The sequence below is a fragment of the Mauremys mutica genome, chromosome 2, assembly GCF_020497125.1.
Source record: "Mauremys mutica isolate MM-2020 ecotype Southern chromosome 2, ASM2049712v1, whole genome shotgun sequence".
NCBI classification, from domain to species: Eukaryota; Metazoa; Chordata; order Testudines; family Geoemydidae; genus Mauremys; species Mauremys mutica.
Window position 1 is genome coordinate 100845197 of NC_059073.1, and position 12740 is coordinate 100857936.

Genomic DNA, 12740 nt, shown 5'->3' on the forward strand with positions numbered 1-12740 from the left:
ACACCATCAGGGGCTTGTTTACCTGAACATCTAACAATGTGATATATGCCATCATGTGCCAGCAATGCCCCTCTGCCATGTACATTGGCCAAACCGGACAGTCTCCATGCAAAAGAATAAATGGAAACAAATCTGACATCAGGAATTATAACATTCAAAAACCAGTCAGAGAACACTTCAATCTCCCTGGTCACTCAATAACAGACTTAAAAGTGGCAATTCTTCAACAAAAAAAATCTTCAAAAACTGACTCCAACGTGAAACTGCAGAACTGGAATTAATTTGCAAACTGGATACCATCAAATTAGGCCTGAATAAAGACTCAGAGTGGACGGGTCATTACAAAAACTAATTTCCTCATACTAATTTCCCCCTACTGTTACTCACACTTTCTTGTCAACTATTTGAAATGGGCCACCCTCATTAACATTACAAAAGTGATTTTTTCTCCCTTGGTATTCTACTGTTAATTGAATTGTCGCAGACTGACCCCACTCTTGGTAGGCAACTCCCATCTTTCCATGTACTATTTCTACACACACACACACACACATACATATACATGTATACACATACATATACTGTGATAGACCCAGGCCAGTTGTGAACAGCAGAGTAGTAGAAGGAAGATATACTGGCCACTGGATAAGCAGTTTTCTGTTCCCTGAGTGACCAGAGCAGGGGCTGCTCCAGGCTAATGAGAACACCTGACTCCAATTAACCTGCTAAGAGTCAGGTGAGGCAGTTAAGCACCTGACTCTAATTAAGGCCCCTCTGATGCTATAAAAGGGCTCACTCCAGTCAGGCCAGAGGAGAAGAAGTGTGTGTGAGGAACTGGGAGTGAGAAGCTGAGAGTGAGTAGGCATACTGCTGGAGGAGTGAGAAGTACAAGCGTTATCAGACATCAGAAGGAAGGTCTGGTGGTGAGGATAAAGAAGATGTTGGGAGGAGGCCATGGGGAAGTAGCCCAGGGAGTTGTAGCTGTCGTGCAACTGTACCAGGAGGCACTCTAGACAGCTGCAGTCCACAGGGCCCTGGGCTGGAACCCGCACTAGAGGGTGGGCCCGGGTTCCCCCCAACTCCTGATCGAACACAGGAGGAACTGACCTGGATTAATTAGGTTATATTACAGTCTTCTAAATAACATTAGGAGTGGTTGTTGGTGCTGACTGTGAAAGATTCATCACCTGTTTCCCAACCCACAGGGTGAATCTGTGAGGCGAGCAAATCTGCCAATAAGCACAGGACCCACCAAGGTAGAGGAGGAACTTTGTCACAATACATACATATATACATACATACATACACACATACCTGTTAATGTATTTTCCACTCCATGCATATGATGAAGTAGGTTCTAGCCCATGAAAGCTTATGCCCAAATAAATTTGTTAGTCTCTAAGGTGCCTCAAGGACTCCTCATTGTTTTTTCAGGTCAATTAGAGATCCTGTAGGTGGATTAAGGGCTGCCTGAGCCCTTTAAAAACTCCTCCTGCAGGAAGAAGAGGTGGAGACAAGCTGCTGCAGGGCTAGTGGCAGCAGGGAGAAAGGCTGCTCCAGGGTGGATAGCTGCTCTCTACCCTACAGGGGAAGCTACATAACAGACTGCCTGTTTAGCGGAAGGACTGGCACGCGGGTGCCAATAAAAAGGCCATCCACCCTCAGAGTGAGGGTAGGGGAAAGTATTCCCTTTTATTTTGTCTTAGAATTGTTTTTTTCCCCCTCTTTTGTTTGGCATAGGGGCACTCCCTGGGGCCTGTCCTAGGCTTGTCTGGAAAATTCTGGGAAATCATTCTCCCACTTGGGGATTATCACCATTGAGCATGGGGGCTGACTTACTCCAAGCCTCCACTGCCAGATGGGGGAAGCGTACTGGAGGCTACCGAAGCAGAGGCGGTGCTTTGCCACACCGTACAAAAATGTGGGGATGTTTTGTTTTATTTTTTTTGTTTTGTATTTTACTCTTATTAGCTGGGCAAAAATTTTCAGCCAAAACTTTTTCAGCAGAAAATGCAGTTTTGGTGACACCAATAGGTTTTGTGAATTTGTATTCATTTTGCTGAACTGCCTAAAAGAAAAAAATGGGGAGAGGGGAATTTCAAACATTTCAACATAAAACATTTAGATTTTTTAATTTGAAACAACTTTTCATTTTCAAATTTTCTATTTCTTCTATTAAAATGTTCAAATGCTCAAAATCTAAAATGAGACAGTTTGACACACTGATTTTTTTATAAAAACTTTTGTGTTCATGAAAGATTTTTAAAATTGTCTGAGGTCAACCCAAAATGATTTTTTTTCTATTTGCCAGTGAACCAAAAAATATCAGTTCTACTCAGAGAGCATTTAGATGTGACAACTCAATATGTACTTGTAAGAGAGCCAAAAAGATTATAAAATTATGTATTGAAATTTTAGAAGGTTCAAACCCACAATCTCTTATAATATAGAGCACCATTTCTCAAACTGGGGTCTGTGAGGGTACTCCTTGGGGTCTGCCAGCCCCACGGATCAACTCCTCCCTACCAGTGCCTTCTGCATGCTGGGGAACAGCTGTTCAACAGCTTATAGGAGGTGCTGGGAGGGACAGGGAGGAGCAGGGCTGGGGCATGCTCGGGGGAGGGGGCAGAAAGAGGCAGAGAAGAGGAGGGGAAGGGGTGGAGCCCTGGTCTGAGTGGGGGATTTGAGAGTCCATGAAAAAAAATTAAATCAAAATGTGTATCCTAGGGTTGCTAAAGTTTGAGAATCACTGATCTAGAGTATTTTTTTTTGTATGAAAGTTAACCCTCAAAATAATACAAATGTACCATTTTAGATTTTCAGAGCACGGCTGAAATATTAACTAATTCTAATTAGTTCAGATATTTCACCATCCTCTGCACTTACAAATGACACAATAAACCAGCAAGATCTCAACACATCTAATTAAGGTAAATACCTAATCCCACATCAACAGAGGGGGATAAAGGGAACTTTTTATCTTCATTTTACTTGGTATATAGAATCTGTAGTTCCAGCACACAATAAGAATCAGAAATAAAATCTCAAAAGGTTTGGGACTTCATTAGAGTATTCATTTCAGAGATAATCATCCAGACATCTTGGGAGGTATAAAATCTCACAAAAAAGGCTGTTTCATGATGGAATCAGTTGTCCAGGAAATATAACAACTGGTTTGTAAGAGAGTAGGATGAGATCTAATGTGGGAGCAGATTATTCTACTTCTGTGTGCTTTGGGGTCTAACTCCTTTCTCTGAAGTATTTGATGCTGGCTGCTGTTGGAGATGAGATAGTGGATTAGACTGCCCTTGAGTATAATCAAGCATTGGCAATTCCTACTTTGTATCATTCCTACTTCCTGGGCCCAGCCAGAAATTTGAAGTGCAAATATGCTTCCCCCCCCCCCCAAAAAAGGAGGTATCACGAGTAGGGAATTATCTGAACTGTTTCATACCTCGGGGAAAAAAAGTTTGGTTGCAATTTTGGGCAGAGTTCATATTGGATCTTTAATCTAACCTGGCTACTCCATTCCTAATAGAAATTCTACATTACAAGCAAATGGATAGATACATATTAATTAGGTTATATTACAGTCTTCTAAATAACATTAGGAGTGGTTGTTGGTGCTGACTGTGAAAGATTCATCACCTGCTTTAAAATGAAATGTGTCTTTTTCTTCTCTTGGTCATGGTCTTCCAGTGAAGCAGTAGTTTCCAAAGTAACCTGGTATTAAACAAAAATGGCTGCCAGATGTCATAAAGTGAACTAACATCACCCATGGGATTTCTTTCCTGGAGTTTTTATGCATTATTTTCTGAAACTGCAAAGCTATAATTTTCAAGTTCTCTTAGAGAACATGCATAAAAGGAAGCAGTTGTAATTTGTAAGTGTCAAGGGTAAAAAACTGAAATATAATTCTTGAAGAAGGAAAAGATTATAGGATACATCATGTATCATTCATTCAAAGAGTCTAACATTACACTATAAATTTGCCAATTTCTGTAGCATCAATTACCATTGTAGATAGGCACTGAATTACAAAGATTAAATCACAAACTAGAAATGACATTGAAAATTTTACATTTCAATAAAACTAAGCAAAATAAATGTGTTGTACATTGTGGCCTGAAGTGTGTTGTACATGGCTAGACTTGGGCTCTGGAAGACAACCAAAGGCTTATCTACACTTACAGCTCTGCAACAGCGCTTAGTGAAGATGCTACTTAGGCGGATGGAAGAGCTTCTCCTGTTGGAATAGGTACTCCACCTCCCGGAGAGGCACTAGCTACATCGACAGGAGAAGCCCTCCCATTAAGAGAGCACTATCAACACCGACAGTTAGGACGGTATAACTGCATCACTCAAGGGTATGGATCTTCCACACTCCTGAGTGACGTAGTTATACCAACATAAGTTTGTAGTATAGACCAGGACTAAAAGAAATAAACACCAAAGCTGCAGAGCCTACTGAGAAACACCCATTCCAGGTTTGTGACAGAACACTATTAGTAGCACCCTTGTCACTGATGTTGCTGCAGCCCGAAGAAGATGGGAGGCCAAACTAGAGGCAGTTAACCTTTCTATTCAGGGATTATGAGCACCTAGGTGGTAATTAATGGGCTAATGAGGTAATTGGGAGGATATAGTCCCTACCTGTCCTGGCTGGCACCGCATTGCTCCCCAGAAGCAGACAGTAGGTCTGGCTCCTAGGCAGGGGTCCACGGGGCTCCATGCGCTGCCCCCACCCCCCGCAATGGGAGCTGAGGGGCGGTGCCTGTGGGCGAGAGTGGCGTGTGGAACCTCCTAGACCCCTGCCTAGGCCTCAGACTTGCTGGCTGCTTCTGGGGCACACGCAGCGCGGTGCCAGGACAGGCACTGTTCAAAGAAAGAGCTAAATAGGCTTCATTAGGAGCCTCTTTATTATGTTAAAATGCTCAAATGAGAGCTAAAATCACTTGAGATGGGGTACTGTTTCTGCCCAGTTTGAAAAGAGCTGAAAATTACTAAGAGATTGATGTGCAGAGGTCACATCAGAGAGGCAGGTGGCAGCAGAAGGTGACTGACAGACAGAGAACAAGCTGCTGGAGAGGCAGGTGAGGCACAATGGCTGGTGGGGCGGACAGCCAGAGCAAGGTCAAGGTACCTTTTTACCCAGGTAGGAGCAGGGGCGGCTCTAGGCATTTTGCAGCCCCAAGCACGGCAGGCAAGCCGCCAAAGGCAGCCTGCCTGCTGCCTTCGCGGCGCCAGCAGAGCGCCCCCCGCGGCTTGCCGCCCCAACCACGCGCTTGGCGTGCTGGGGCCTGGAGCCGCTCCTGGGTAGAAGGCAAACTCACACAGATGCACCTCTGAACCCTCGGTCTTCACAGAAAGGGGCATAGTAAAGGAATTTTTGGTTGTAGAACTGAAGAACATGAGGCTGAAGGCACTGCCCCATGCACTCTGGGGTGAGTGTCCTGTTCACAGTTTTATGATTATGAATCCTGCTTGTGGTATTTTCTCTAATTAATCTCAGGTGACTTCTCTCCTTTCATTAAAAGATTCTTTTCTACCCCTAGACTCTGTGCTTGCGAGTGAGGAAGTATTGCCTTTCAGAGGTGCCCAGAGGTGGTGTGTAATTTTCCCAGGTCAATAGGTGGGGGCTTGAGCCAGTTCTGTGTTGTATTGTTCAAAAGGAACCCCTAAATATTGAACCCAACCCTGATTGCTGCCAGCTCCACCTGACAGAAGGGTTACATATATTAAATATTTTACTCATAAAATTATTAAGTACAATATAACACTTTTGGGACCAGATCTTCAGGTGATGTGTTCAACATACCTCAAATTGACTTAAAGAAGGTGTGGTGATTTTCATCATCTGATCTGGTTTTAAATATTCAAAGTGCTGTACAAATATCATTATCATGACACTGCTACTAAAAAACTGTCTACTCAGTCTTAAACATCACTATTTTGTGTTTTAAGTCGCTATCTCGGAAAGAGCATAAAAACAACAATGTGAATATTTAAACACTGGAGAGATATTAGCATAAATAAAACAACTTATGAAAGCTTTTCAGTGATAATACTTGGGATAATCCAGGAACTGATAAGAATGGTAATATTCTTATATTTCTAGTAGACGACTCAAAACAAAGCCTTTGTTCCTCCCACTAGTACGTTAGAGTGTCAGGCAAAAGCATCAAGTCATACTGGCTCACTCTAGTTCAGAAATGAAGTAACATTTACATACTGAAAGGTAAGGAAAAGAAAGCATTATCTCACACTGGAAATAATATAAGCTTTTGGCATACATGATAAATCCAAGGGTTGGATTCTGGCTGCCCCTTCCCAGGTGCACTGTAAGGGAATGGGCACTGGGAATCCTTTCCACCATCCCATCCCAGGGGCATGAATGCAAGAAGCCATTTCTTATAAACTAATGCCACCTACAGTGCTTCCTGATCCAGGGCCTGATCCAAAGCCCACTGAACTCAATGGGCTTGAATCAGGCCACTAGAGGGGATGGTGAGCAGATGGTGGCCAGGCCACAGCTATACGTCAAGCTGTGCTGGGAACACAATGTACAGATGTGGCAAATACCATGGTTCACAGCACTCATCTATGTATCTGTGGAGGCATTATGGCTGACATAGGCCAGTCATGAAATGATCACTGACATATAAGGGTACGTCTTCACTACCCGCCATATCGGCGGGTAGCAATCGATGTCTCGGAGTTTGATATATAGCGTCTCATCTAGATGCGATATATCAAACTCCGAATGCACTCCCGTCGACTCCGGAACTCCACCACCGCGAACGGCGGTGGCGGAGTCGACGGGGGAGCCGCGGACGTCGATCCCGCGCCGTGAGGACGGGTAAGTAATTCGAACTAAGGTACTTCAACTTCAGCTACGCTATTCGCGTAGCTGAAGTTGTGTACCTTAGATCGAACCCCCCCACCCCAGTGTAGACCAGGCCTAAGGTACCTTTCCCCTGATAGCATGCTACATAGGTGAGATCACCATACACACTTACCACATCGTTCATTTATAAATTTTCTAGTCAACAACTTCTTTCTATGGTTTTCATAGCTCTTTCAAAGGCAGTTTTATCCCTAATTGCATGTTTAAATATACATTGTGTTATTGTAAACATATAGCAAACTACTCTTATATGTAATTTTCCTCCCAGCCTGTCGTAATGTGATACTGTCGACCAAGTACTGCATACAGAATAAAGAGTTAATTACATAACCTTGGAGCTCAAAAAATGTATTTGTTTAACTACTTCATTCTTTATTGTGTTTATTTTAGAGGCTCACATGAATTATTCAGTACATTTTAGGATAACAGAGAAAATGTATTCTTTTAAGAGGTTTATTTCCAGGCATTCTTTTAAGTGAGTCAGATGGCAGCAAACTTTTATAAACTAGATTTATAAATATGCAATTATTTTTAGTATTAACCCATGGAAGAGTAAGCAGTGTTATAATAATACTAAAAAAAATTATCAGAATATCTTACTCCAATCTCTATTTTTTTTTAATTGTCTGCGCAGAATTCACTTTGTTCAAAGATTTTCTTGTCTAAAACCAATTTCTACTGAGAGACTGAGGGAACTCTGATGGGGAGTACAATACAGCACAATTGCTTCACGTCATTCCAAGCTACATACTGGCTCCCCGCCCAAAGAAAGATCTATAGCAGTAAACAGCCATTCTAAAAACTGCTTTGAAAATCACCTTGGCATGCTGTTGATATTGTATCTCTTTTGTCAGGCAAAGGAAGATGATATCTAAGAATCTCACGGTGTTGCCCAACAACAATAACAATCATTTTTAATCAATAGTTGACTGTATTGTACTAGGGAAAATCAAAAGATTTCGATGCACCTCATGGTCAATAACATGTTCTTTCCCCATTCTCTTTTAAATCAGGGCTGTCTTCCTACTTAAAAAGCTTCATTTAATTGTACTTAGACAGACACTTTTTTTATGGATGTCAAGTCTCATTACCCTTAAAGGTTGGAGGTAGTTATTGCATCCAGATAAATTAGAAGCAATTACCTCTATAGAGAAAAGTACACACAGATTTTCTGTTTAGGAGCTTAGTTCCTGCAAGGGAATTTTGCTACTGTCTTCAAAGGCAGAAGGATCAGCTCATAGATCCTTGTCTAAAAACTCAACACCTTGGTTTTGCAAAATTTGCATAGAAATCTCCTGAGGAAAGACTCACATGAGATTTCAGGCACTGCCTGCTTCAGTTCAGAAATGCTCCTAGAGCAGTCACTCTTAACGTAAATTTATTCAAACCTCACAAAGAGTTTGGGTTCGATTCAAGTTTGGGTCAAAGAAGTTTGTCGGTTATTTTATTTGAACCCTGCTTGCATAACTCTATGGTAAACAGCCTCTCTGACTTAAATTACCAAAAGTATGGATCTTTATGGAAATGAGAACACCTTTGTAGCTAGACAGATAATACTGTTGTATCAAGCTAAATAAAGAAATAATGCTGTTTTTTGTTGTTGTTTTTTTTTAAATGAACATTGAAAAGGTGTTAACAGCTACTGTAGCTATGTTGAAGCCAATACTATTAACGGGTTACAGCAAGATGAATTTTTTTTCAGCAAATAGATTATTTAATGAAAAATGTAATTTTGGTCAACTCGAAACTATTCATGAATTTGTGTTGAATTCACTGAATAGTTTTGACCAAATGGAAAAATTGAAATGTTTTGGTAATGTTGAAATGAACTGGTTTGTTTTGACATTACTAAAACATTTCAATTTTTCAGACTACAGTCACAAACTGGCTATCATGAATGCCTATCAATTGCCACTATGAATGACAAAGAATAGTCATTCGTATAAGGAAAAAAAAAGAGTAAAAATGACTATAGTTTGGTGGTTAGGGTACTCAATCTGGGCATGTAGGAGACCCAAGTCCCTGCACCAATGGCTATTTAATTATCTATACAAAGTGGAACAGTTTCAACAAGAGAGACTGAAGGAAACTGCTGTTCTCCCATCAGAATATCCCATAGTCGAGTGGGGAAGGTACTCTCCTGCAATGTGGGAACTTAAGTTCAAATCCCTTCCTTAGAGCAAGTAGAAGAAGGATGCCCAGGGCTGCCTTCAGCCATTAGTGCCCTCTCATGGCTGTAGTGGGTGTTGGGCTGAGTCAGTTTACCCCATATTATCATCTAGTTCCTGTTATGACTCCAGCTGGCTGGGTCAACAGTAGTCTATCCCCTTCTGGGGCAGTGAAGAAAGTGGTGAACCAGACGACCAATGTCCCTAGTGAATGGTTGACAGCTCCAGGCCCCTGGGGGTCCTGACCCCATTGTTCCAGATGCCTTAGAATTCCTTCTACTGGGGATGGTAGGGGAAAACCAGTGCCACCCACTCCTCTGAGTTCCATCCCAGAGACCCTGTATGAAGCAACTGAAACTGGTTCCTCCCGATCCCTTGCTGCTTCCTACCTCACATCTTCTGTTGGCTTTTCCCAGACTCATGTTCTGATTCTCTCAGTCTGGAAGTCACACTTCTTGGCTGGGTTAGTGCCATTAAGTTGCTGCAGGAGTTTCCTCTCAGGATTCTCTCTGGAAGCCGATCTGTCTTCTGAAATGCAGTCTTTTTTATTCCCCCCCCATTACAAGTCCAGAAATTAGCTGCAGCTGAGGAGAAAAGTTAAGCTCACTGTTAACCTCTTAGTGACAGGAGCAACATAGGGTTTTGTAACTGATGGCTGACTCACTGGCACGGTGCCTCCTGCTGATCATCCGGGATTTAGCTCTCTCAGCCCTGGAGCACCCTCTGTGGCCCGGTGTCTTGCCCTCTGCAGTCCCTTTATCTCCACCATGAATAGGCCCCATATCTCTCTCGGACCACGGTGCCCCTTATCTTGGGGTGCTGCCCCTCACCCAGGGAACCACACTCCACTGAGCCCACCTCACTTCAGTGACCCACTGCCAATCTTCATTTAGCCCCATCCCTCAGGGGCAAACTGCAGTCTGAAGTGGCCACTCATCAATATCAGGTGGTTGGACCTGCTGCCTTTCCCTGCAGCCCCTGTACCTCCTTAGGCCTTCCTGTCAGGCCGCAGCCTGGGAGGTCACCAGGCCTGAGCTCCCCAGCTCAGCCTGCCTCTTACCCAGCACTGCTCTGTTGAAGGTACCCTGTGCTTCTAGGCAGCCCGGTCCTTCCCACCCCAAGACTGGAGTGAAACTGCCTGTCTCCTAGCTCACAGCCCTTTTTATACCAGCCCTACCGGGCCTGGATTGGTTGCTACCTGCCTTCACCTGATTAGCGCCTCAGAGCAGCCCTTTCCCAGAGCTGGTTTTAATCCCTTTCTCCCCATAGTGGGGTGCTCGCCCCGCTACAGGTTTATACATCCCAAGATGGAAGAACTAAACTCAGCTCTCCCACATCCCGGGGTAAGTGTCCTAACCACTGATGAAAAGTTATGAGACCAAAACCATCACCACCACCTCTTCCTTCTCACCTCCTTCACTGTGCCTGCCCTCTGCCTTGCCCATGCCCTCATTTTCTGAATCAAGTCCTCCTCTGCTTTCAAGTCAGGTTAAACAAAACTTCTTATTCAACCCAACTCAAAATATTTGCCAACTTTTCAATGCTGTTAAATTTTCAAAAAAATAATCATTTTTAGTTTGACCCAAAGCAAAAACTATTTTTATTTTTCAGAATAGCCAGTGAAGAAAAATATCTATTAATAACTCAGCTCTTTTAGCAAGTATTAGCCATCATACCCACAGCTTGTACAATCTTTTAATTTTTGGTGAGGAGGAGTGAGTAGTACTTTCGTTTGGCTGGAGAATCCTTTGAGAGCCCAACTGATTTAGCTTTTGAATGGATTTTGGTTAATTCCGCTTTTGGAGAGGAAACAAGTTCTAGTCAAAGAGCACTTGGTGCATCCTGGGACATCATAGCATTAGTCTGGTCCTGGTGTAACTTTTGGCAGCTTTAAGGGACTCTTGCAAGTAAATCTATGGCAAAGACTGAATTGAAGCCCAGAGTTCTGACTTTCAGGTATTCCAAATAAAAAATGGTGGGCGAAATTAGTAGAAGAACATAGAGTTAGAGTACACTTGCTTTGAGGGGGGTTGTTTTGTGTCTTGGGTGCTGAATAGGAAGTTTTTTACTATTCATAGCTGACTCAGGCAACAAATCCTACAAAAAACATCTATTTCTTGGAATTTCTGTTCCCAGTCTCAACTGGAATGAAAACTTCATTGAACAGAAATGTAATGGTTGTATGTTACTGAAACTTCAAAAAAGCGTTTGTCTAGTTTTGAATAAATGTGCGTTTGATTAATACACTTTATATGTGATTTAAAAGATTTTTATTACATCCCGAGGCACATTTTTTACATATCTGAGCATATAGAATCATAGACTTTAAGGTCAGAAGGGACCATTATGATAATCTAGTCTGACCTCCTGCACAATGCAGGCCACAGAATCTCACCCACCCACTCCTGTATCAAACCTGTGTCTGAGCCACTGAAGTCCTCAAATTGTGGCTTAAAGACTTCAAGGTGCAGAGAACCTTCCAGCAAGTGACCCGTGCCCCACGCTGCAGAGGAAGGTGAAAACCCCCCAGGGCTTCTGCCAATCTGTCCTGGAGGAAAATTCCTTCCCGACCCCAAATATGGCGATCAGCTAAACCCTGAGCATGTGGGCAAGGCTCACCAGCCAGACACCCAGGAAAGAATTCTCTGTAGTAACTCAGATCCCATCCCATCTAATATCACATCACAAGTGATTGGGCATATTTACCGCTAGTAGTCAAAGACAAATTAAATTGCAAAAATTAGGCTATCCCATTATACAATCCCCTCCATAAACTTATCAAGCTTAGTCTTGAAGCCAGATATGTCTTTTGCCCCCATTACTCCCCTTGGAAGGCTGTTCCAGAACTTCACTCCTATGATGGTGTGACGTTATTGATATAAATTGGGACCATATAGAACATGGGTTGCAACCAAGGTCCTCCAGTGGCACCAAATCTTAGATAAAGGGGGTCATCTAAGGTGTCTAAAACCAGATTATGGGTTGCTGGTTATAATTATGCTGTCTGTATGTCTGTATCATTTTTAGTTGAAGTTATGCTCTGCTTAGCCTGCTTGATGGCCCATTAAGGACCATCAGCTACACAATTGACCCATGGAGAGAAGGCAGACACGCCCTGTGACTCAGCAAGGTATGCAGAGACTTGTCCATGTGACTGCAGACTCCATTTTGCTGTGATTTTCCACAGTGAGAACAAAGAGATTCTTACACCTGGAAAAGCCTATATAAGGATGATGCTTCATCTCCATCTTGTCTTCAATCCTGCTTCTTACCTCTGGAGGGACTTTGCTACAAACTGAAGCTCTGCACAAAGGACTGAATGACCCATCCCAGCGGGGGATGTTCCAGAGACTTGATTTGAACCTGCAGTTTACTCCATCACTGCTGCAAGCCTGAACTAAGAACTTTGCCATTACTGTATGTAATTGATTCCATTTAACCAATTCTACCTCTCATCTCTACCTTTTTCCCTTTGTAAATAAACCTTTAGATTTTAGATTCTAAAGGATTGGCAACAGCGTGATTTGTGGGTAAGATCTGATGTGTATATTGACCTGGGTCTGGGGCTTGGTCCTTTGGGATCGAGAGAACCGTTTTCTTTTATTGGGGTGTTGGTTTTCATAACCATTCATCCCCAGGACGAGTGCACTGGTGGTGATACTGGG